Below are 24745 nucleotides of genomic sequence, written 5' to 3' on the forward strand. Positions count from 1 at the left end.
GAGCCATCTCTCTCCAGCCCCCACCCATCTTTGCTTTTCTTTTTCGTTTTTCAGTTTCTTTTAACCAAGCACACTCTCGATGGATGAAAGTGTACAGTTGGCTTAGACACTCGCTACCTGAGGGTTTCAAGACTGACTGACTGTTTCTTCGATTAGGTTTGTGGAGGGGCAGGGCTCTCAATTTAATTGATTTTTAATTTCCTACCATGCCTTCCAATCATAGTTTCCTATCCCCAAACTCATCATGGTCTATATACAACCCAGTGAAACTTCATTGTCCTCCTATGGCCCAGATGCATGGCAGGCCCTGCTACTTGGTTTCCTTTGGCACCTGTCTCTGCCTCCCAAGTGCTGGGATTAAAGAAACGCATCTGCCACCACCGCCTGGCTACTGAAAGATTCTGAACTAGTTTTTCCCCCCTGTCATTATGGTTAATTTAAAAGTTTATTTTCAATTAAAAATATTTATTCATTATTATGTGTACAGTGCTCCATCTGCCTGCGTGTATGCCTGCACACCAGAGGAGGACGTTAGAGCAAATTATAGATGGCCGTGAGCCACCATGTGCTCGCTGGGAACGCAACTCAGGACCTCTGGAGGGGCAGTCAGTGCTCTTAACCTCTGAGCCACCTCTCCATCCAGCTCTTTATTTTTGTTTTTTTGTTTTCAGAAAGTGAGTTAAGCCTTTATGTGGTTTGTCTTTTCATGGAGCGAGGGAACTGTGTAGATCAGAAAAGGCTACCCTATAATTCTGTACATGCACATTGGGCTTAACTTCTGAAACCAGAACTTAAATAAGCCAGCTCGGTGTGGTCCTGTAGGCCTTGAATCCCATAGCTCTGAAGGCAGAGGCAGGTGAAACTCTGTGAGCTGGAGGCAGGCCTCATCTAGTTAGGGATTTCAATGGTTCCACGTGGGGTACGGAGACTACACTAAATAAAGGACCAGTTTACTCTTGATAGATAGCTGAATAAAGACTTAAATATGTACTTGGAAAAACCAAACACAGAAGTCCACCTGTCTCTGCTGTGATTACATGAGGAAACTATGATGCTTGGCCTCCATTTGTCTTTCTGTCTGTGTATCATCTATCTATCTACTTATGTACTTACTTATCTAAGGTTTTTGGAGATAGACTCTCTCTCTCTCTCTCTCTCTCTCTCTCTCTCTCTCTCTCTCTCTCTCTCTCCCCTCTTGCTGTCTTTGAAACTGATGTGTAGATGGACTTAGGTTGGAACTCCCAGGACTACCTAGAAACTTTCTTGGAGATAAAGAGCTGAAAGGACCAGCATGGTGGCACACGCCATTCATCCCAGTACTTGGTAGGCAGAGGTAGGTGGATCTCTGTGAGTTTGAGACCAGCCTGGTCTAAAAACAGAGTTCCCGGACACCCAAGGCTACCCAGAGAAACCCTGTCTCAAAAAACCAATATAAATAAGTAAATAAATAAATGAAATTAAAGGAAGCAGGGCCTGGTGGTGTATGCCAGGACAATTAATTATATCTGCTTTACTTCATTTTTTTTCTTATGACTAATGCCATGAAAAATTTAAATAATCAGTGCATTGCTGCCACCAGGCCTGGCTCTTTCCTTCCTTCCTTCCTTTCCTCCTCCTCCTCCTCTTCCTTCTCCTCCTTCTAATATATATATATATATTTTATGAGACAAGGTTTCTCTGTGTTAGCCTTGGCTGTCCTGGACTCACTTTGTAGACCAGGCTGGCCTTGAATTCACAGCGATCCGCCTGCCGCTGCCTCCTGAGTGCTGGGATTTAATGCATGTGCCATCACGCCCGGCTTCCTTCTAATATTTTTATTAATAAATAAAGAATTTTTTAAAGGACAGGGAGTAAAACAGTTTGGTTGATTTTCTTTTCACACAGTGAGGGTACTGTGTAGATTAGGAGAACTTCCTCAGAATTCCACACATGCAAATTGGGTTTAAGTTCTGGTCCTCCAGAGTAAATGAACTTGAAAAGTATGTCCCAGGACTGCATCCATATTGGTGAGATAAGCCACCGTGATATCTGCCCTCCAGAAGGTGGCTTCATTTTGGTGAACACCGTCAGAGAATTTGACTTTAAACTAAACATATAATAAAGTGACAGCGTTATGGGTTCAAGATTAGCCACACACTGACCACTAGAACCCCAGACTTAGATCAATTGAAGGTAAAGAAATGAAAGGAGGCCGGGTGTGGTCTCGCTCGTGCGCGCACACACACCCACCTTTAATCCAATCACTCAGTGGACATAAAGCAGTTAGAATTCTGTGCATTAAAGGGAGGTCTGATCTGGAGAGGGATAGCGAGTGATTTCCAGTGACTCTTATCCTAACTACCATCTGTCTGTCTGTGTGTCTGTGTGTCTGTCTGTCTATCTATCTATGTATCTATAGGTTAGGGAATCCGAAGCTCTGTCTGTGCTGCATTAACTTTGGATATGCTGGCCCATGTCTGGAAATAAACAGATTGTGTGTGGGTTGCTCATGTGTCTTTTTAGCATACTTGATTTTTGTTTTTGGTGGGTTTTTTGTTTTTGTTAGTTTGTTTTGTTTAGGTTTGTCAAGACAGGGTCTCTCTGTGTAGCCTTGTCCATCCCAGACTCAATCTGTAGACCCGGCTGGCCTCCAACACAGTGATCTGCCTGCCTCTGCTTCCTGAGTGTTGTGTTGTGATTCAAGGCACACATTTGATTTTTATTTCACTATTAAATTTGCTTTAAATTTATGTGGTAACCATGGTAGCAGGCGCCATGGATTGTTCCACCTCCCTTACCTTCAGTGCTCCAGACGCATGAGGGGAAGGGAAAGCCCTAATCTAAGGTGCTTCAAAAGCCTTGGGCTCCACTCCTCCCTGTAATGAACATGCTGGCCCATGCCTAACAAGTAGGAGTCATCCTGGGCAAAAAGAGCCACCCACCCGCACCCCAAAAATGTCGAGAGAGAGAGAGAGAGAGAGAGAGAGAGAGAGAGAGAGAGAGAGGTGGGGGGGATAGGGGAAGGGGAAGCCATGGCCTAGGGTGCTTCCAAAGCCATGGGCTCCATCCTCTAGTACTGCATGCACTTAATCCATGCATGCCTGTCATATCAGCACCCAGCAGATGGAAAGAGAAGATCATCTCTAGCACCATTGGACTGGTACTTTAATTTGCTCTAACTCTGTATTTTGTCTGAGACCAGAAGTTGGCACTGTGGTACACATCCAGACGCTGTGGTACTCGCTTTTAGATAAAAATAATGACATGGATGGGAAAAAACAAGACAAATAAAACAACAACCCAAAAATGCACATAAAATTTACTGAATCATTAATAAAGAATAAGGAATGAAACGTGGGCTTACAAACAGGCAAAAAGATAAAGAAAGAGACATATGGTTAGAGAGACCCTACAGCAGAGTAGCCATGAAGAGAGAAACTGATCATTTTATTTTCAGTATTTACAACAGAAAACACAAATAGAATTGACCGGTCTGGAATTTTCCTGTGTTTCAGGCAGACTTATTTAGTTAGTTTTGGGTTCTTTGAGAGCTAGTTTCTTTGTGTAGCCTTCACACACACACACAGACACACACACACACACACACACACACACACACACACACACATGTGGGGTGGGGTGGGGGGGGACATGAATGGGGAAGGAGAGAGAGAGAGAGAGAGAGAAACCCTTGTAAAATAACGTGTCTGTGTGGAGTTCAGGGTGTAAAAAAGGTGAGATATCAATAGGGCCTTACGAATGTCAATTGGGAGTCAGAGGGAGACAGATAGACTGTGAATTCAGGTGGCTAGTCTGCCCTAAATAGTGAATTCAGAGACAATAAAGGTTACATAAAAAGACTGACCCTGTCTGTGAAAAACCAAACAAACAGCAAACAAATGAGAGTTTTCCTGTGAAACCTGAAAATGCCCAACTTTCACATCAGCCAGCCATGAAGGCTGCTCGATCTCCACCTCCAAGGAGAAGTAGGGTGTAACTGGAAGATAATTAAGAGATAAGCAGTCAAGCAGCAGCCTCACCCAAACTTTCTGACACAAGGTCAAAGGGTAACCTCCAACTTTTGCTTTTTTTCCTTTGAAATGAATAGGCATTGTTCTGGCCTGTAAGTCTGTGTGTGTGTGTGTTTGTGTGAGTGTGTGTGTGTGTGTGTGTGTGTGTGTGTGTGTGTGTGTGTCTTTTTATTCCCCAAAAGAGGGTTTCTCTGTGTATCCTTGGCTGTCCTGTCCTGGACTCACTCTGTAGATTAGGCCACCTCAAACTTATAAAGATCCGCCTGCCTCTGCTTCCTGAATGCTGGGATTAATGGCCTGCACCACCATGCCCAGCTTTTTTTCTGTTTTTTTTTTCTTTCCCTCCAGTGTTCACATACACTTCCATCCATATGACTCTGGTGTGTGAGAGTGGTCAGTGAGTGGCCACTCTTGAACACATAACCAAAACAAAATAAAACCAAATTACCAAACGGGAAAGGCAAAAGCAGGCCAATCTCTGTTTCCAGGCCAGAATGCCCTACAGGGAAAGTTCAAAGACATCCATGCCCATCACAAACAATCCTGTCTGGTTTGGTTGGTTGGTTGGTTGGGTTTTTTTGTATTTGTTTTGAGGCAGGTTTTCTCTGTGTAGCTTTGGCTGTCTTGGACTGACTTTGTAAACCAGGCTGGGCTCGAACTAACAGAGATCTACCTGCATCTGCTTCCAGAGTGCTGGGATTGAAAGCCTGTGTGTTTTTAATTACCTGTTATTTATTGTCCATTCAATTTGATTTTATAAGGTAGCTCTCTCTCTCTCTCTCTCTCTCTCTCTCTCTCTCTCTGTGTGTGTGTGTGTGTGTGTGTGTAAATGAGCATGTGTGGTCTGATACTGTCATCCGTTATGATTGCTCATACAAACTATGATTGAACCTTAGTCTCTGATGAGTAGCTAACCCATACCCTAACTGGGCCAACACCTCAGGCCATACAAAGTGAAAGTAGAATAAACAGAGTGCTGTTTCCTTCTCTAACTGGGAGGCCCAAGGGAAAGCGAGCGAAAGTGACCTGCCTGACAAATCAGGTAGTGGCAAATAAGTTAGGGAAGGCAGCTTCAGGGAGGGAGGCTCCTTTTGAAAACACTTCACCGCTTGGGGTCCCTCCTTTGTTGTGTCTGCTGTTGCTGCTAATGCTGTTCCTGCCCAGCCCCAACTTCTGGTCTCAGACTAAATACAGAGTTAGAGCAAATTAAAGCACCAGTCCAATGGTGCTAGAGATGATCTTCTCTTTCCAGCTGCTGGGTGCTGACATGACAGGCATGCATGGATTAAGTGCACGGAGTATTAAGAGGATGGAGCCCAGGGCTTTGGAAGCACCCTATGCCGTGGCTTCCCCTTCCCCTTCCCCTCTCCCCCCCAACTTAGGTAAAGGCAGTGGAACAACCATCCATGAGGCTTGCCCCCACAGGGCAGTTCCAGAGAAATAAGACAGCCTCACGCAGTCATACTTGCATTCAAAATCGAAACAGAAAGGACAGAAAAACAAACCAAAATCAACAACAACAACAACAAACTGATGCGCATAAAAACAATAAGAAGTAATAAGGAGAAATGAAATATGGATTTACAGAGAAAGAAAAAGGAAAAAATGCAAAAGTAAAAATACAAAAACCATATGGTTAGGGATCAGGGAGACCTTGCCTAAGACAGGCAGAGCAGCAATGAATTGATCATTTTAATTTTCATGTTATTAGTTGTAATTAACCCCAGCACTCAGGGGGCAGAGGCAAAAGAGGCAAGCAGCTCTTTGTCTACAACAGAGAAGCCCTGTCTCAAACAAAAGGAAACAAAAAACACTAAACAACAGCAACAATAGACACACAGATAAAGAAATCATTTAAAAGGGAAGACATGAAATATGGATTTACAGAGAGAAAGAGAGAGAGAGAGAGAGAGAGAGAGAGAGAGAGAGAGAGGTAAAATTAAAAAAAAAACAGCAACAACAACAACAACAACAACAACCAAAGCCAAAACCTTATGGTCAGGGAGACCCTAAGGCAGAGCAGCAAGGAACTGATCACTTTATTTTTCATTACATTAGTTGTAATTAAAACCTGAAATAAGACTACCCCACCTCTAATCCCAGCACATGGGAGGCAAAGCCAAGAGGATCGCTGTGAGTTGGAGGCCAGCCTGGTCTCCAAAGTAAGTCCAGGACAGCCAAGGCTACATGAGAAACCCTGTCAGGAAACAAACAAGCAAACAAAAAACTGATTCTATTTATTAGTAATGCAGCAGTGTCTCTAACCAGTCCACAAAAACAGTATGATTCTACTATACTCAGCACTACGGGCATACAGTGGGGTGGGAGTGCTGGAGGTAGGGAAAGAGAGGGGGTGGAAAGGGAGAGGGAGAGGGAGAGGGAGAGGGAAAGGGAGAGGGAGAGACCTTGACTCAAAGAAATAACTGAAAGTCAGGGGGTGGTGCGCAGGGCTTCCTTTTATCCCAGGAGAGGAAGGCAGATTGCTATGAGTTTAATGCCAGGTTAGTCTACAAAGTGAGTCCAGGACAGCCAAGCCTACACAGAATCCCTGTCTCAAAAAACAGAAACAACAACAACAACAACAAAATTAAATAAATAACCGTAGAGATAAGTAAAAAATAAATGAAAGAATGAATGAATAAATAAAAATATGAACATAATTCATGTGTGATAAAAGAGGGGCCACACAAGATGAAAGAAAGAAGGAAAGAAAGAATTAAGTATCTCAGCAACAGCTATCAATAGGACTTTATGGATGTCAGATGGGAGACAGAGAGAGGCAGATATGCTGTGAATAGTGAAGGCGGGGGCTGGAGAGATGGATCAGAGGTTAAGGACACTGTTCTGCCAGAGGTCCTGAGTGCAACGCCCAGCAACAAAATGTATGGTGGCTCACAACCATCTATAATGTGATCTGATGCCTTCTTCTGGCCTGCCGGTATATGTACATGCAGGCAGAGCACTGTATACGTAATAGTCAAGAAATCTTCAAAAAGGAAAAAACAAAACAAAACAATAAACCCCAGTGAATTCTGAGACAATAAAGGCTACATAAAGAGACTGGCACCATCTCTTAAAACGAAACGAAACAAAACAAAACCCATCTGGTCATGGTGGTGACACACACCTTTAATCCCAGCACTCACCAACAGGGTTTCTCTGTGTAGCCTTGGCCATCCTGGACTCACTTTGTAGACCAGGCTGGCCTCGAACTCACAGCGATTCGCCTGCCTCTGCCTCTCAAGTGCTGGGATTAAAGGCGTGCACCACCACACCCGGCTCATTTATTTATCTTATAAGGTAAATATTTAATTCTTTTGAACAAGTATTTAATTCTTTACTCTACTACTTAGAAATGATAAACTATTCTCCATACCCTAGGTAACCTTGGAAATCCCTAACTAGATGAGGCCTGCCTCCAGCTCACAAAATTTTCACCTGCCTCTACCTTCAGAGCTAAGGGATTAAAGACATACAGGACCACACAGCTGGCTTCTTTAAGTTCTGGTTTCAGAACTTTAACCCAATTTGCATGTGACAAATGATAGGGTAGCCTCTGCTGATCTGCACAGTCCCCCTTGCTCCATGAACAGATAATCCATATTAAGGTTTTAATTCACCGTCTTAAAACAAAACAAACAACAGCAACAGCAACAACAACAACAACAACAATAAAATATAATAAATAAATAAATAAATAAATAAAAGAATAAATCAATCAGAGCTGGAGAGGTGGCTCAGAGGTTAAGAGCACTGACTGCTCCTCCAGAGGTCCTGAGTTGCATTACCAGCGAGCACACAGTGGCTCACAACCATCTATAAAGTGATCTAATGTCCTCCTCTGACAGGCAGGCATAAAAGCAGATAGAGAGAGCACTGTATAAATAATAATAAATAAAGACATTTTTAAAATTAGAACCAAACTTTTAAAATAATAATAATGACAGAAAATAAAACCTAGTTCAAACTGCTTCAGAATCTTTCAATAGTCAGGCTTTGGTGGCACACACTTTTCATTAATCCCAGCAATCAGGAGGCAGAGACAGATGTATCTTTGTGCGTTTGAGGCCAGCTTGGTCTACACAGTGAGACTAGGACAGCGAAGGCTACATAGAGAAACCCTGTCTCTAAAAACCAAAACCAAAACCAAAACCAAACAAAATTAGACTAAGGAACAACAGCAGACCTCTGAGACAGTTTCTTTTGTTTGTATTCTAAGGCCCAGCCACACAGAAATGAAATTCTTCAAAAGTGATCTCGGTGTTTAACATCCCTCTAGATGGCAGGAACATAAATCCAATTCACCTGTGTGTGTGAGTGTGTGTGTGTGTGTGTGTGTGTGTGTGTGTGTGTGTGTGTGAGAGAGAGAGAGAGAGAGAGAGAGACAGACAGACAGACAGACAGACAGAGACAGACAGACAGAGACAGAGACAGAGAGAGAATGGTGTGAGGAGGCTCTCTCTCCTGATAGAGAAAATATAACCACCCTTTCAATAAAAAAAAGAAGAAGAAGAAAATAAAATAAATAACCAATCAACCAAAAAAAATAATAACAACCTAAAAAAAAAAAGACAACTACAAGCAGTCATTTGTTTTGGAATATAATTTACAGGAGAAAGAAATGTGTGGATTCACATACAGGCTCAAACATGAACAGGAGACCAATCAGACCAAAAGGCAGAGCAGCTGATGCCTGTTCTTATCGTTCAGGGTACTATTTATGTGAAATGGTTTGGGGTCCTTCCTAGTCCCCTCTAGCATGACCTAGAAGTGTCTGACTTAAGGTGACATCAGGAAGCAGTCCATTTCTAGAAGAGGAAAGAATTGGGTGCTGGGAGTGAGATAGCTAGGAAGGAGAGAAGTAAGAAGGGGGTCAAAAACCAATCTCAGCACGTCAGTGGCGGTGATCATAGCTAGAGATTGTGACTGATCACTCAGCTGAGGATTAATTTTTAACACCCAGGCACGCTGGTGCTTGCGCAGGCACCCAAGTGCGCGCGCGCACACACACACACACACACACACACACACACACACACACACACGATGAAACAAGAAAATCTCCAATGAGTGTAGTTACAAAGACAGAGTCGGTTGTTTTGTTGTTTATCTTTAAAGATGTGTGTGTATTCGCATGCACGCTAGGGTGTATAAAAGTCTTAGAAGAATCACATATGTACACTTTAACAAACCATTTCTAGTTTAGATCCTCGAGGTCCCCATCTACCCATGGAACACGCCAGATTTCCATTGAGCCCTATCTCGCTCTCTTAAAAATGAGACCACGGGAGCAACACCAGACCTCCCTCTCAGCTTGTGACTTTAATTTTGTTTTTGTCTCTGTTTCAGATTGATTTCTTGATTAAGAGTGGAGTGTTCTGCTTGCCTCTCAGTACCTTTGGAAGAGCAGCTAGTGCTTTTAACTACTCCTGAGGCATTTTTTACTTTTATTTCGTTTCTTCTTATTTCTTGTTGTGGTTTTTTGAGACAGGGTTTCTCTGTGTAACAGCTCTGACTGCCCTGGAGCTCACAACTGTCTCTGCCTCCCAAGTTCTGAGACAACAGGCATGCATGCGCCACCACCGCCCTGCTCCATTTCATTTTGGGTACTGTTCTCTTTGGTTTAAATGCTGAGGCGCTGTCACACAGAAAAGAGTGTAATTTATGAGAACAACACACCATCATCCGGGCTCTGTGGTTCTTGCTGGATGATACCATCACAAGGGCAATATTGGCCCTGCCCCTCTAATACTGGCACCGGCCATGGTGGAGGTGGGCGGTGCTGTCCCGCTCCACCTGGCGGATGTGAAAGCCAAGTTTTGGTGTTTTGTTTTGTTTTGTTTCTGTCTCCCAGTACCAGCACCCCCACACCCTCAGAACTGAGACAGGGTTTCTCTGTGGAGCATTTCCTGTACAGTCCTGGGCTCCCTTTGCAGACCAGGCTGGCCTTAAACTCACGGCGGTCTGCCTGCCTCTGCCTCCCGAGTGCTGGGATTAAAGGTGTGCACCACTATGCCATGCCTGGCTTTGTTTTTGGTTTTGTTTTCCTTTGCCTTTAATCCCAGCACTTGGGAGACATAGGCAAGAGAATCACTTGCACTTGCAAGTCCAGCACAGGCAAGGCTACATGAGAAACCTTGTCTGGAAACAAACAAGCAAGCAAGCAAGCAAGCAAACAAACAAACAAAAAACTACAATTTCTTTAACCCAAGAAAAGTTCTAGTTTCAAACTAGGTCAGTATACACAGCTATTTTCAAGACAGACAGGAATACATAGAGAGACTCTGTCTCCAAAATAATTTAAACACTGTGTAAGTAGATAAATAAGTAAGTAAATACATCGATGATAGATAGATAGATAGTAGATAGATAGACAGATAGGATTAAAGGCATGTACCACCATGCCTGGCTAAATAATTAATTCTTTACTCAACTATTTAAAAAGGATAAACTAGTCCTTTATTTAGTGTATTCTCTGTACTATACTAATACATAAATACATAGATTTTAAATACATACATACATACACACATAGATAGATAGATAGATAGGTAGATAGATAGATAATAGACATACAGACAGAAAAACGGATACCAATTCTCATAGTTCCATCATTTGATCACAGCAGAGTCAGGCAGCCTGGTCTAGGTAGTACCAGCTAACTTCTAATGTTTATTAGTCATCAGTCAGTACTGAATCTATCTTTTATCAATGCAGCAGTGACTCTTTAACCAGCCCAGAAAATCAATGTGATTCTATACCCAGCAAGAGAGGGGGGGAGGAGGGAGAGAGAGAGAGAGAGAGAGAGAGAGAGAGAGAGAGAGAGAGAGAGAGAGAATTGTGTGAGGAGGCACTCTCTCCTGATATACAAAGTATACCCACCCTTTTTATAAAAAAGGGAAGAAGAAAAAAATAAAGTAAATAACCAAGCAACCAACAAACAAATAACAACAACAACAACAACATCAAAAGACCACGACAAGCAGTCATTTGTTTTGGAATATAATTTACAGGGGAAAGAAATACGTGGGTTCACATACAGGCTCAAACATGAACAAGAGACCAACCAGACCAAAAGACAGAGCAGCCGATGCCTGTTCTTATCGTTCATGGTACTATTTAAGTGAAATGGTTTGGGGTCCTTCCTAGTCCCCTCTAGCATGACCTAGAAGTGAATGACTTAAGGTGACATCAGGAAGCATTCCATTTCTTGAAGACCAAAGAAATGGGTGCTGAGAGTTAGATAGGTAGGAAGGAAAGAAGGAAGAATGGGGTCAAAAAAACAATCTCAGAACGTCAGAGACGGTGGTCATAGCTAGAGACTGTAACGGATCACTCAGCTGAGGAATAATATTTAAAACCTGTGCACACGGTCGGGCACGCTTGTCAGCACACACACACACACACACAAACAAACACACACACATACACATACATGATGAAACAAGAAAAGCTCCAATGAGTGCAGTTACAAAGACAGAATCGGTTGTTTTGTTATTTATCTTTAAAGATGTGTGTGTTCGCATGCACGTTGAGGTGTATATAAGTCTTAGAAGAATCACATATGTACACTTTAAGAAACCATTTCTAGTATAGATCTTCGAGGTCCCCATCTACCCATGGAACACGCCAGATTTCCATTGAGCCCTATCTCGCTCTCTTAAAAATGAGACCACAGGAGCAACACCAGACCTCCGTCTCAGCTGGGGCCTTTCATTTTGTTTTTCTCTCTTTCTGTTTCAGATTGAGTTCTGGATTAAGAGTGGAGTGTTCTGCTTGCGTCTCAGGAACTTTGGAAGAGCAGCCAGTGCTTTTAACCCCTCCTGAGGCATTTTTTACTTTTAATTCATTTCTTTTTATTTCCTTTTGTGGTTTATCGAGACAGGGTTTCTCTGTGTAACAGCTCTGACTGCCCTGGAGCTCACGCCTGCCTCTGCCTCCCAAGTTCTGAGACAACAGGCATTCATGCGACAAAACTGCCCGGCTCCATTTCATTTTGGGTAATGCTCTCTTTGGTTTAAATGCTGAGTCACTGTCACACAGAAAAGAGTGTAATTTATGAGAACAACACTACGTCATCCGGGCACTGTGGTGCTCGCCGGAAGATACCATCACAAGGGCAATATTGGCCCAGCCCCTCCAGTACTGGCACCAGCCATGGCGGAGGTGGGCGGTGCTCTCCCTCTCCACCTGGCCGGTGTGACAGCCAAGTTTTGGTGTTTTGTTTTGTTTTGTTTCTGTCTCCCAGTACCAGCACCCCCACACCCTCAGAACCGAGACAGGGTTTCTCGGTGTAGCGTTGGCTGTCCACTCCTGGGCTCCCTTAGTAGACCAGGTTGGCTTTAAACTCACAGCGATCTGCCTGCCTCTGCCTGCCGAGTGCTGGGATTAAAGGCGTGCACCACTATGCCATGCCTGGCTTTGTTTTTGGTTTTGTTTTCCTTTGCCTTTAATCCCAGCACTTGGGAGACATAGGCAAGAGAATCACTTCCAGTTGCAAGTCCAGCACAGGCAAGGCTACATGAGAAACCTTGTCTGGAAACAAACAAACAAGCAACCAAGCAAGCAACCAAGCAAACAAATAAAAAACTATAATTTCTTTAACCCAAGAAAAGTTCTAGTTTCAAACTAGGTCAGTATACACAGCTATTTTCAAGACAGACAGGAATACATAGAGAGACTCTGTCTCCAAAATAATTCAAACACTGTGTAAGTAGAAAAATAAGTAAGTAAATACATCGATGATAGATAGATGGATAGGTAGATAGATAGATAGGATTAAAGGCCTGTGCCGTCATGCCTGGCTAAATATTTAATTCTTTACTCAACTATTTAAAAAGGATAAACTAGTCCTTTATTTAATGTATTCTCTGTACTATACTAATACATAAATACAGAGAAGTTAGACACATACATACATACACACATAGATAGATAGATGGATAGATAGATAGAAAATAGACACACAGACAGACAAATGGATACCAATCCTCATAGTTCCCTCATTTGATCACAGCAGAGTCAGACAGCTTGGTCTATGTAGAGCCAGCTACCTTCTAATGTTTATTAGTCATCAGTCAGTACTGAATCTATTTATTAGCAATGCAGCAGTGACTCTATAACCAGCCCAGAAAATCAAGTGATTCTATACCCAACACGAGAGAGGGGAGGGAGGGAGAGAGAGAGAGAGAGAGAGAGAGAGAGAGAGAGAGAGAGAGAGAGAGAGAATTGTGTGCGGAGGCTCTCTCTCCTGATCTAGAAAGTATACCCACCCTTTCAATAAAAAATAGAAGAAGAAAAAAATAAAATAAATAACCAAAAACCAACAAACAAATAATAACAACCTCAAAAAAAAGACAACTAGCAGTCATTTTTTTTGCTATATAATTTGCAGGGGAAAGAAATGTGTGGGTTCACATACAGGCTCAAACATGAACAGGAGACCTACCAGACCAAAAGACAGAGCAGCCGAAGCCTGTTCTAATCGTTCGGGGTACTATTTATGTGAAATGGATTGGGGTCCTTCCTAGTCACCTCTAGCATGACCTAGAAGTGACTGACTTAAGGTGACATCAGGAAGCAGTCCATTTCTAGAAGAGGAAAGAAATGGGTGCTGGGAGTGAGATAGGTAGGAAGGAAAGAAGGAAGAAAGGGGTCAAAAACCAATCTCAGCACGTCAGTGGCGGTGGTCATAGCTAGAGGCTGTGACTAATCACTCAGCTGTGGATTAATTTTTATCACACATGAACTCTCATGCTTGCATGCGCAGGCGCGCCCACACACACACACACACACACACACACACACACACACACACACACAAACACACACACACACGATGAAACAAGAAAATCTCCAGTGAGTGCAGTTACGAAGACAGAGTCGGTTGTTTTGTTATTTATCTTTAAAGATGTGTGTGTATTCACATGTACGCTAGGGTGTATATAAGTCTTAGAAGAATCACATATGTACACTTTAACAATCCATTTTTAATTTAGATCCTCGAGGTCCCCATTTACCCGTGGAACACGCCAGATTTCCATTGAGCCCTATCTCGCTCTCTTAAAAATGAGACTACAGGATCCACACCAGACCTCCCTCTCAGCTGTGGCCTTTCATTTTTATTTTCTCTCTGTTTCATATTGATTTCTGGAATAAGACTGGTGTGTTCTGCTTGCCTCTCAGGACCTTTGGAAGAGCAGCTAGTGCTTTTAACTACTCCTGAGGCATTTTTTACTTTTATTTCATTTCTTTTTATTTCTTTTTGTGGTTTTTCGAGACAGGGTTTCTCTGTGTAACAGCCCTGACTGCCCTGGAGCTCATGCCTGCCTCTGCCTCCCAAGTTCTGAGACAACAGGCATGCATGCGCCACCACTGCCTGGCTTCATTTCATTTTGCGTAATACTCTCTTTGGTTTAAATGCTGAGGGACTCTCACACAGAAAAGAGTGTAATTTATGAGAACAACACATCGTCATCCGGGCGCTGTGGTGCTTGCTGGATGATACCATCGCAAGGGCAATATTGGGCCCGCCCCTCCCGTACTGTCACTGGCCATGGCGGAGGTGGGTGGTGCTCTCCCTTTCCACCTGGTGGGTGTGACAGCCAAGTTTTGGTGTTTTGTTTTGTTTTGTTTCTGTCTCCCACTACCACCACCGCCACACCATCCACCCCGAGACAGGGTTTCTCTGTGTAGCGTTGGCTGTCCAGTCCTGGGCTCCCTTTGTAGACAAAGCTGGCCTTAAACTCACAGCGATCTGCGTGCCTCTGCCTCCTGAGTGCTGGGATTAAAGGTGTGCACCACTATGCCATGCCTGGCTTTGTTTTTGGTTTTGTTTTCCTTTGCCTTTAATCCCAGCACTTGGGACAAAGAGGCGAGAGAATCACTTGCACTTGCAAGTCCAGCAAAGGCAAGGCTACATGAGAAACCTTGTCTGGAAACAAACAAGCAAGCAAGCAAGCAAGCAAAGAAACAAACAAAAAACTACAATTTCTTTAACCCAAGAAAAGTTCTAGTTCCTAACTAGGTCAGTATACACAGCGATTTTCAGAACAGACAGGAATACATAGAGAGACTCTGTCTCCAAAATAATTTAAACACTGTATAAGTAAATAAATAAGTAAGTAAATACATCGATGATAGATAGATAGATAGTAGATAGATAGATAGATAGATAGATAGATAGATAGATAGATAGGATTAAAGGCATGTGGCACCATGCCTGGCTAAATATTTAATTGTTTACTCAACTATTTAAAAAGGATAAAGTAGTCCTTTATTTAGTGTATTCTCCATACTATACTAATACATAAATACATAGATGTTAGATACATACATACATACACGCATAGATAGATAGATAGATAGGTAGGTAGATAGATAGATAATAGACATACAGACAGACAAATGGATACCAATCCTCATAGTTCCCTCATTTGATCACAGCAGAGTCAGGCAGCATGGTCTAGGTAGTGCCAGCTACCTTCTAATGTTTATTAGTCATCAGTCAGTACTGAATCTATTTATTAGCAATGCAGCAGTGACTCTATAACCAGCCCAGAAATTCAATGTGATTCTATACCCAGCACGAGAGGGGGGGAGGAGAGAGAGAGAGAGAGAGAGAGAGAGAGAGAGAGAGAGGGAGAGAATTGTGTGAGGAGGCTCTCTCTCCTGATATAGAAAGTATACCCACTCTTTCCATAAAAAAGAGAAGAAGAAAAAAATAAAACAAATTACCAAGCAACCAACAAACAAATAACAACAACAACAACAACAAAAGGCCACTACAAACAGTAATTTATTTTGGAATATAATTTACAGGGGAAAGAAATGTGTGGGTTCACATACAGGCTCAATCATAAACAGGAGGGCAAAGAGACCAAAAGACAGTGCAGCCTATGCCTGTTGTTATCGTTCAGGGTGCTATTTATATGAAATGGTGTGGGATCCTTCCTAGTCCACTCTAGCATGACCTAGAAGTGCCTGACTTCAGGTGATATCAGGAATCAGTCCATTTCTTGAAGAGGAAAGAAATGGATGCTGGGAGTGAGATAGGTAGGAAGTAAAAAAGGAAGAATGGGGTCAAAATCAATCTCAGCACGTAAGAGGCGGTTGTCATAGCTATAGACTGTGACTGATCACTCAGCTGAGGATTAATTTTTAACACTTGTGCACTCGTTCATGCATGCTTGCAGGCACACACTCACCCACAAACAAACACACATAAACACACATGATGAAAAAAGATAAGCTCCAATGAGTGCAGTTACAAAGACAGAATCGGTTGTTTTGTTATTTATCTTTAAAGATGTGTGTGTGTTCGCTTGCATGCTGGGGTGTATATAAGTCTTAGAAAAATCACATATGTACACTTTAACAAACCATTTCTAGTTTAGATCCTTGAGGTCCCCATCTACCCATGGAACACGCCAGATTTCCATTGAGCCCTATCTTGCTCTCTTAAAAATGAGATCACGGGAGCCACACCAGACCTCCCTCTCAGCTGGGGATTTTCATTTTGTTTTTCTCTCTTTCTGTTTTAGATTGATTTCTGGATTAAGTGTGGAGTGTTCTGCTTGCCTCTCAGGACATTTGGAAGAGCAGCCAGTGCTTTTAACTCCTCCTGAGGCATTTTTTACTTTTATTTCGTTTTATTTTATTTCTTTTTGTGGTTTTTCGAGACAGGGTTTCTCTGTGTAACAGCTCTTACTGCCCTGGAACTCACGCCTGCCTCTGCCTCCCAAGTTCTGAGACAACAGGCATGCATGCGCCACCACCGCCCGCCTCCATTTCATTTTGCTTAATGCTCTCTTTGGTTTAAATGCTGAGGCGCTGTCACACAGAAAAGAGTATAATTTATGAGAACAACACAGCATCATCGAGGCGCTGTGGTGCTTGCTGGATGATACCATCACAAGGGCAATATTTGCCCCGCCACTCCAGTACTGGCACGCGCCATGGCAGAGGTGGGCGGTGCTGTCCCTCTCCACCTGTTTGGTGTGACAGCCAAGATTTTGTGTTTTGTTTTGTTTCTGTCTCCCACTACCATATCCCCCACACCCTGCACCCCGAGACAGGTTTTCTCCGTGTAGCGTTGGCTGTCCAGTCCTGGGCTCCCTTTGTAGACCAGGCTGGCCTTATACTCACAGCGATCTGCCTGCCTCTGCCTCCTTAGTGCTGGGATTAAAGGCATGCAGCACTATGCCATGCCTGGCTTTGTTTTTGGTTTTGTTTTCCTTTGCCTTTAATCCCAGCACTTGGGAGACAGAGGCGAGAGAATCACTTGCACTTGCAAGTCCAGGACAGGAAAGGCTACACCAGAAACCTTATCTGGAAACAAACAAACAAGCAAGCAAGCAAGCAAGCAAGCAAGAAAAAACTACAATTTCTTTAACCCAATGAAAGTTCCAGTTCCAAACTAAGTCAGTACACACAGCGATTTTCAAGACAGGCAGGAATACATAGAGAGACTGTGTCTCCAAAATAATTTAAACACTGTGTAAGTAGATAAGTAAGTAAGTAAATACATCGATGATAGATAGATACATAGATAGATAGATAGATAGATAGATAGATAGATAGATAGATAGGATTAAGGGTGTGTGCCACCATGCCTGGCTAAATATTTAATTCTTTACTCAAATATTTTAAAAGATTAAACTAGTCATTTATTTAGTGTATTCTCTGTACTATACTAATACATAAATACACAGATGTTAGATACATACACACATACACCCATGGATACATAGATAGATAGAGAGAAAGAGATACAGAGATAGAAAGATAATACACACACAGACAGACAAATGGAGACCAATCCTCATAGTTCCCTCATTTGATCACCACAGAGTCAGGCAGCCTGGTCTAGGGAGTGCCAGCTACCTTCTAATGTTTATTAGTCATCAGTCAGTACTTAATCTATTTATTAGCAATGCAGTAGTGACTCTACAACCAGCCCAGAAAATCAATGTGATTCTATACCCAGCACGAGAGGGGGGGGGGGAGAGAGAGAGAAATCTTGACTAAAAGAAATAACTGGCTGGGCGTGGTAGCACACACCTTTAATCCTAGCACTCGGGAGGCAGAGGCAGGTGAATCGCTGTGAGTTCGAGGCCTGCCTGGTATACAAAGCGAATCCAGGACAGCCAAGGCTACACAGAGAGACCGTGTCTCAAAAAAAAAATCCAAACATAAATAAATGAATAAATAAATAAATAAATAAATAAATAAATGGGAAAAAATGGAACCAAAATCCAGAAAAAGGAAAGTATTTTCTCTGTCCGTAAGCAATTTTAAGTTGTTATACCATTCATTCTGCGTACTTTGGGTTAAACTTTGTGTTCCTAAGAAAAGTGTCCGTTTTCAAAGAATAGCCAAATGGTTCTTATGTGTGGTGCCTGATTTTCAAACTTTTCAAAAAGCATGGCCTGCCTGCCTGCCTTCCTTGAATTTTCAGCACCCCGGAAGCAGAGGCAGACAGATCACTTTGAGTTCGAGGCCAGCTGGTCAGCCAGCCAGCCTGCCTGCCTGCCTGCCTGCGTGTCTGTCTGTCTGTCTGTCTGTCTGTGTCAAACCAAACCAAAGGAAACAAAGTAGCAGGGCCTGCCATGCATCTGGGCCATAGGAGGACAATAAAGCCTCACTGGGTTGTATATAGACCATGATGAGTTTGGGGATAGGAAACTATGATTGGAAGGCATGGTAGGAAATTAAAAATCGATTAAATTGAGAGTCCTGCCCCTCCGCAAACCTAATCGAACAAACAGTCAGTCAGTCTTGAAACCCTCAGGTAGCGAGTGTCTAAGCCAACTGTACGCTTTCATCCATCGAGAGTGTGCTTGGTTAAAAGAAACTGAAAAAAGAAAAAGAAAAACAAAGATGGGTGGGGGATGGAGAGAGACGGCTCAGTGGTTAAGAGCACTGTCTGCTCAATTCCCAGCTCCCACATGGCAGCTCCCACCTGTCTGTCTTTAACTCCAGGTCTAAGGTTATCTGACACTTTCATGCCTGCCTTGTTCTTAGAAGTCGGAAGCAATTTTGGAGATGCATCACAGTACAGGATCACCTCCAAGAAAGCCCACATGGCTAATGAGCTCCTTGAACAAGATAGCCCTCGGCATGCCTGGCAGTTGCGCGCAGCCGAGCCAAAGAGTTTCTCATTCATGAAATAAAATAAAATACAAAATCCAAACCTTAGCCCAGAAATGATGATGTGGCTGGTGTGCCTGAAACAAAAATATAGGTATGCGATCCAACAGGAACAGGAACAGGAACAGGTCTCTCTCAACACCAGGAGGACCTCACCTATCTTGGTCTCCACTGGTAAAGAACCATCCCACCCCCCCTCGTACTCAAAAGGTGAGCTATAAATTGGGCAGCTCTCTCCACACATCAGTGGAAAGTCTAGCCAGCACTCAGCTTGGAGGCAGAGGCAGGTAGATCTCCATGAGCCTGGTCTACAGAGTGACTTCCAGGAGCTGTCACACAGGGGAAACCTCTATCTTGAACCCTCCCACCCCCCACCCCTCCTAAAAGGGTGGAAAAATCACTTTTCTTCGGGAAGAAGTGGACACTAACCAGTCTGCAAAGAGGTGTGTGTGTGTGCGTGTTTGGGGGGTGGGGTGGGTGTTCCTCTTTACTTCTGAAAGAAACAGTGAGTCAAGCAAAGCCTTCCTTTGATTTTTATCCTCACATTGTGGGATTACATTGCAAGAGGAAGACTAGAGGAGTCAGAGGTGGTTCTTTCTAAGTAAACATTAAAGACTATATCTTCAACTGGAGCAAGTGAGGGTTTGTTGTTGTTGTTGTTGTTGTTTTCCTTTTCTTGGGGGGGGCAAGTTCTAAAACATTCCCTCTGAAAGCAAACTGAACTCATGCACCAGGAGAATCATGTCTCAGCAGTTAAGAGTACCGGCTGTTCTGACACACTCCTTGTGAGTACCAGTAGTCCACAGATAGATGCAAGCACAGCCAGACAAGCCGAGAAACAAATAAATACCTGGAAACTAATTCTTTATCCATTTATTCACATTATTTTATTGAGTCAGGGTTAGTGAAAGAGGGCTGTGATTTAGGGAGAGTACCAGCTATGGGTCAGGAGGGGAGGGTTGTCTTCTTATGCTGTGAGGATGAAGTTTCATCCGTCAGTCCAGATGGGCTGGCTTTTTTCTCCAAGAAGAATCTTCCTTCTGGCCTCTCCCTCCTACATGGAGGCAAGAAAGCAAGCAGAGAAAATGGCTGTCAAGTTGGGACCCATAAAGCAAGTGTCCATTCCACAAATGCTGACAGGAAGTGGAGGGGGAGAGAGAGAGAGAGAGAGAGAGAGAGAGAGAGAGAGAGAGAGAGAGAGAGGTGGGAAAGGGGGGGAGAGACCTGCATCTAACACACAAAGTTTTAGATAACACAATGCTTCCCAATGTCTTTTCCCTGTTTCTCTTCCCCACCTTCAGCAAATGACATCACCTCCCCCCCACACATACACACAGTAAGGGGGGGAGCGCGTATCTGTGATCAGACCTGGAACAAAACAGAAAACTATGGTAGTCTGCTATTTCTGGAGCAAACACTGGACCTCTCTTCAAGGCGATCTGGTGTCTTCTTCTGGCCTGCATATAAACATAGAGAAAGTAATGAATGAATGAATGAATGAATGAATGAATGAATGAATAAGTAAATAAATAAAATAGCTCCTGGAGGAGGTAGAGAAAGATTATGGTGCCCTCTTCTGGCCTGCAGGTGCAGATAGATAGATAGACAGATAAATAGAAAGAAAGAAAGAAAGAAAGAAAGAAAGAAAGAAAGAAAGAAAGTTCGATCTTCACAGACTGAGTAATTAACCACATATTTATTAATAAATGGCTGCAGGAGGAGGAGGAGGAGGAGGTGGAGGAGGAGGAGGAGAAAGATATCTGGTGCACTCTTCTGGCCTGCCCGTATATATATCTGCAGATAGAGAAGCATAGGATAGATAGATAGATAGATAGATAGATAGATAGATAAACAAATAGATAGCTTGATAGATAGATAAACAAATAGACAGATAAATAAATAAATGGATAGAAAGTTAGGCAAATGAATGAATAAAACACACAAATAAACAAGTAAATAAATAAACAAATAAGTTAATTAATTAATTAATTAATTAATTAGTAATTAGCCCGCCCATCCCCCTCCCCCCAGTGGCATGGGAAAACAAAAAAACAAACCAAACTTCATCAAACTTCCGCAGTTAGGCAGAAGGGACAACTGGTCGACCTCCATGGTTATAGGACTCGCATCAGTTGTGTATACAGATATATATATATATATTTTTTTATAATATATTATTTTAAAAAATAAGAGTCCAGAAGGGACATCTGGTCGACCTGAGGTGTCCCAAATGAGAGCGCGCGACTCCCCATGTAGGACTACTGGTTTACCCGGTCTCTGGGGAGAAGGGCGGGGTGATCCCCAACTTCCAGGCGGGTCGGGGCGTGAGCGATGCAAAATTGATAAAGCCTACCCCGCCCCCCCCCCCCAGCGGTCACACTGCTGCCACTGCCTTCGCCTCACACCCCGGCTTGGCCAGGGTCGGAGTGGGGGCGGGCAGGAAGAGGCGGCAGTGGAGACGCGGGCAGGGGTCGCTTTCTCCTGGAGAGGCGGAGGGGAAAAACTGGAACCCGTTGTTCGGGAGACAGGGGGAGTGAGAGAACTGCGGACGGGCCGCCAAGACAAACCCTTGTGTCCAGGGCTGACTTTCAGTAGATAACAGCGAGGGAGCTGCTCTGCAATGTAGAAACCCCAACCCAGAAGCAGGTCGTATATGATTGGTTTAGCGCCAGGTTCCACAGGAACTTGCCCTGATGTGACAGGCGAGAGGGTGGCCCCCTTTCCCGCCGCGCCCCATTTCCCTGGACGAATGGCTCTCCGCACCAGACCCCGGTCCCAACGTGTGGTGGGGAAGACCGCTGGCAGGCCGTTGGCGACACCCCAGGGAGAGGGCGCACGCGCGACAGCGATGACGACGGACCGCCAGTGGGGACGGACGGGGACCCGGCTATCCGGGGCCAACCGAGGCTACTTCGACATTGCCTTATCGTTCTGCCTGGGCGGGATTCTAACTTAGAGGCGTTCAGTCATAATCCCACAGAAGGGGGAAAGAGGGCAAGAGTCGGAGAGAGCCACAGGAGGAAGAGAAGGACCACACACCCACATGCCGAGTCCCTACAGGCCCCGCCGACCCCCCCCCCCCGATCCCGTGGGCGGAGAGGTGACCTCCCCAGGGGTCTTTAAACCTGCGCGCCGGAACACGACAGCCAGGTACCCGGAAAGGTTTGGGGAGGACACGCAAGGTCAGAAAGTCCGGGAGGGGACGGATGCCGGACCCATCGCGGCCATCTCCGACCACATGCGACACGCTCAGGGCGGGGTAAAGCCAGAGTCGAGGCGTAGGCGGCTGAGATGAGACACGACAGCGCCCCCTACCACAACCACGACATAGAAGCGCACCACCGCCACGGGTGGAGACGAGCCGGACGAGAAAGAGGGGCGGCCCACGGGTCGCAGCAGGAAGTGAAAGGGCAGGGTCGGTCACCCCGGGGAAGAAGCGGAAAGAGCAAAGAGAAGGCAGAGGAGCACAAAAGAGGGACGGGAACAGCAAGGGCTGCCGCCCCACAACAGATGTCAACGCGCCCCGCCTCCTCACCATCCTCTTTCCTCTTCCCTCCTTCTTTCAAAACCCAGAGGACCTACCGACCGACCACGCACAAGGCAGCAGGTGATGCGACCCGGGACACGGGCCTCCAGGCGAGGAGTGACAAAGACAGACTGACTGATGGACACGGCTTGCCAACCTGTGCCTCTCTTTAATGATCCTTCAGCAGGTTCACCTACGCAAACCTTGTTATGACTTTTACTTCCTCTAGATAGTTAAGTTCGACCGTCTTCTCAGCGCTCCGCCAGGGACATGGGCCGACCCGGGCGGGGCCGATCCGAGGGCCTCACTAAACCATCCAATCAGTAGTAGCGATGGGCGGTGTGTACAAAGGGCAGGGACTTAATCAATGCAAGCTTATTACCCACACTTACTGGGAATTCCTCATTCATGGGGAATAATTGCAATCCCCGATCTCCATCACGAATGGGGTTCAACGGGTTACCCACGCCTGCCAGCTTAGGGTAGGCACACGCTGAGCCAGTCAGTGTAGTGCGCCTGCAGCCCCAGACATCTAAGGGCATCACAGACCTGTCATTGCTCAATCTTGGGTGGCTGAACGCCACTTGTCCCTCTAAGAAGTTGGGGGACGCCGACCGCTCGGGGGTCGCGTAACTAGTTAGCATGCCAGAGTCTCGTTCGTTATTGGAATTAACCAGACAAATCGCTCCACCAACTAAGAACGGCCATGCACCATCACCCACGGAATCGAGAAAGAGCTATCAATCTGTCAATCCTGTCCGTGTCCGGGCCGGGTGAGGTTTCCTGTGTTGAGTCAAATTAAGCCGCAGGCTCCACTCCTGGTGGTGCCCTTCCATCAATTCCTTTAAGTTTCAGCTTTGCAACCATACTCCCCCCGGAACCCAAAGACTTTGGTTTCCCTGAAGCTGCCCGCCAGGTCACGGGAATACCGCCGCCACATCGCCAGTAGGCATGGTTTATGGTCAGAACTACGAAGGTATCTGATCGTCTTCGAACCTCCGACTTTCGTTCTTGATTAATGAAAACATTCTTGGCAAATGCTTTCGCTCTGGTCCTTCTTGTGCCAGTCCAAGAATTTCACCTCTAACGGTGCAATATGAATATCCCCAGCCATCCCTCTTAATCATGGCCTCAGTTCTGACTTTTGGAAGAGCTGCCAGTGCTTTTAACCCCTCCTGAGGCATTTTTTACTTTTATGTCATTTCATTTTATTTCTTTTTGTAGTTTTTCAAGACAGGGTTTCTCTGTGTAACAGCTCTGACTGGCTGGAGCTCACGCGTGCCTCTGCCTCCCAAGTTCTGAGACAACAGGCATGCATGCTCCACCACCACCCGGCTCCATTTCATTTTGCGTAATGCTCTCTTTGGTTTATATGCTGAGGTGCTGTCAGACAGAAGAGAGTGTAATTTGTGAGAACAACACACCATCATCCAGGTGCTGTGCTGCTCCCTGGATGATACAATCGCAATTGCAATATTGCCCCTGCCCCTGCAGTACTGGCACCAGCCATGGCGGAGGTGGGCGGTGCTCTCCATCTCCACCAGATGGGTGTGACAGCAAAGTTTTGGTGTTTTGTTTTCTTTTGTTTCTGTCTCCTACTACCACCACCCTCACACCCTCCGCCCAGAGACAGGGTTTCTCTGTGTAGCATTGGCTGTCCAGTCCTGGGCTCCCTTTGTAGACCAGGCTGGCCTTAAACTCACAGCGATCTGCCTGCCTCTGCCTCCTGAATGCTGGGATAAAAGGCCTGTACAACCATGCCATGCCTGGCTTTGTTTTTGGTTTTGTTTGCCTTTGCCTTTAATCCCAGCACTTGGAAGACAGAGGGGAGAGAATCACTTGCACTTGCAAGTCCAGGACAGGCAAGGCTACGCAAGAAACCTTGTCTGGAAACAAACAAACAAGAAGCAAGCAAGGAAACAAACAAACAAAAAACTACAATTTCTTTAACCCAAGAAAAGTTCTAGATCCAAACTAGGTCAGTATACACAGCGATTTTCAAGACAGACAGGAACACATAGAAAGACTCTGTCTCCAAAATAATTTAAACACTGTGTAC

The 24745-nt window shown here is 44.6% G+C and overlaps 1 long non-coding RNA gene across 1 annotated transcript; it reads right to left on the reverse strand.

Annotated features, from left to right (window-relative positions):
* Nucleotides 1-20018: 20018 nt before the first annotated feature.
* On the reverse strand, nucleotides 20019-23058 carry LOC311591741. Its single transcript, XR_014777178.1, has 3 exons — nucleotides 22743-23058; nucleotides 20529-20617; nucleotides 20019-20214 (listed from the first exon to the last, which is right to left on the reverse strand). It is a non-coding gene; the product is annotated as an uncharacterized lncRNA (long non-coding RNA).
* Between the last annotated feature and the right edge of the window lie 1687 nt (nucleotides 23059-24745).

The sequence above is a fragment of the Acomys minous genome (genome assembly GCF_964271855.1).
Source record: "Acomys minous genome assembly, contig: scaffold_24, whole genome shotgun sequence".
Lineage (NCBI taxonomy): Eukaryota > Metazoa > Chordata > Mammalia > Rodentia > Muridae > Acomys > Acomys minous.